The 2,291-nt window shown below is 40.1% G+C and overlaps 1 protein-coding gene across 2 annotated transcripts in view; it reads right to left on the reverse strand.

Moving 5' to 3' along the window:
• The window catches only part of LOC106872330 (putative ferric-chelate reductase 1), a 65,297-nt gene that overhangs the window by 53,633 nt on the left and 9,373 nt on the right, over positions 1-2,291 (reverse strand). The window lies entirely within an intron of this gene.

Below are 2,291 nucleotides of genomic sequence, written 5' to 3' on the forward strand. Positions count from 1 at the left end.
AAAAAAAATACGCGTGAAAATATGTATAAACCATAATTAAGACAAAAATAAGATAAGTTTCTTTTAATTTTCATGTTACGTCATTTTACGAATTACGTCATGTCTTGGAACTTATTACCGATGTAAGTTGCATATATGTATGTGTGCATACATGTATGTATATATATCTATACATATACACCCACACACACAGAGAAAAGTTTAGTAAGACAAACAATAGAGAACTCAATAAATGAGTGTATATATATATATATAATCGTTATAATTGGCAGAAGTTATAAATTGACTTGTGGGCCAAGAGTTTTGTGCACCGAGTTGTTTTGGTTCGCCTATTTTCTCCTCACAACTCACACAGCAAGTAATTTCACAGCCACACCTCTTCCTTCCTACGCCCAACTGAGTCAATTTTTTTATCTTGTGTGATTCTATAAAAGAGGGGGGAGGAGGAAATGAACGAGGTAGAGAAAGCATATTGCATTTCTCTCTCTCTCTAGTGTGAGTAAGTGTGTGAATGAAAGAGATAGAGGGGGAGGCGAATGAAGACGCGAAGATAGATTCTGAATATGTGGGACTTTGTCTATCAAAGACAGAAAGCAAATTTATACGCCTGTTGATATGTATTCTGTTCTACTTATTTCAGTTTTTGGGGGGACTGCGACCATGCTGGGGCAACGCCAAACAAATCAACCGCAGTACTTAATTTTAATTCCATTCTATCGGTTTCTGTTGCCGAACCGTAAAGTTGTAGCGACGTAGAGAAACCAATACCAGTTGTCAAACGGTGGTGGGCAACAAACACACATTAAGCATATTCTTTTATTCTTTTACTTGTTCCAGTCATTTTGACTGCGGCCATGCTGGAGCACTGTCGACCCCATGACTTATTCTTTGTCAAGCGATGGTGGAGGAACAACTACACACACACGTATATACATATATATATACGGCGGGCTTCTTTCAGTTTCCGTCTACCAAATCCACTCACAAGGCTTTGGTCAGGCCAAGGCTATAGGAGAAGACACTTGCCCAAGGTACCACGCAGTGGGACTGAACCCGGAACCATGTGGTTGGGAAGCAGGCTACTTACCACACAGCCATGCCAGCGCCTGGATATAAAGGGAGATACCAAGTCCTAGATGAAGAATTTGGCGTCTTTGTGTTTTCTATACTGAGCATATCTCGCTATCACCTCTTCTCTCTCTCTCTTTATATATATATGTGTGTGTGTGTGTGTGTGTGTATGTGTAATGAAAAAGAATTATGTCCTCCTCATACAACTTCTGTTCAGTTTGAATATGGAACCAGCAGATGGATCACTTTTATCTTATCTCACCAAGATCAATATAATAAAAAGAATATTCAACTCGTACTAACTATACCATCGTCGTCATCATTTATAAGAGATAGGATAAAGCGGAATCTAACCGAACCAGCCAACCAACGAGATTGAATAAAAAAGAAGAAAAAAAGCACCAAAAACCGGTCGCCAAGCCAGTTGCATACCAGTTCTACAGACAGTGGTTGGAGTCTCTCAGCTCCCCAAATATGGCATGAAAACGAAGCTGTTCCTCAACCTGTCAGCTTGCTGCTAGATTGTCTGTGCAGGATGGTTTGGTTTTGTGGTTTTTTCTTTCTTTCTAAGTTAGTCAGTCAGTCAGTATGGTTCTACGCTGGATGTTACAAACTTCGTTTTGCAGCTCGAACTAATGTATGTTCCCCACCAGATGGATTGAAATATGTGAGGGGGAGAGAGAGAGACAGACAGACAGAGAGAGGGTGAGATAGCGAGAATAATTGATTGATTGTATTGTTGTATGGATAAATGACTGGCTTTGACGTACAAACAACTTTTTTTCGTCTTTCCTTTCCATCTGGTGCTTACACAAACCCAAAACAAACCAGTTTCCTCTTCCTCCCACCACAAAATATTTATGCGCTCAGTCAATAACCTACCTTACTTCACACACATACTCTCTCTATCCCTCTCGCACTATCTACCTATCTATCTAAATCTATCTCTCACCTTTCATTTAATCCTATACTCACTTTTCTCTCTCTCACACTCACACTAACTCTATTACTTCTCCTTTCACGCTGCTTCTGCATACATACAAATGCACAATCTCTCACAGAATACACACGCAAACACACACACAATCTTTCTCACATACACGTAATTCCTGCTGCAACTCAAACAAATCTATGCACAAACCTACCCTTTCACTCAAATCTCACACAAAAGTTCACAGGAGTAAATAAACAAGACCTACTTCCACCACCGCCGCCCCCTC

This window comes from Octopus bimaculoides, chromosome 9 (genome assembly GCF_001194135.2).
Source record: "Octopus bimaculoides isolate UCB-OBI-ISO-001 chromosome 9, ASM119413v2, whole genome shotgun sequence".
Classification (NCBI taxonomy): Eukaryota; Metazoa; Mollusca; class Cephalopoda; order Octopoda; family Octopodidae; genus Octopus; species Octopus bimaculoides.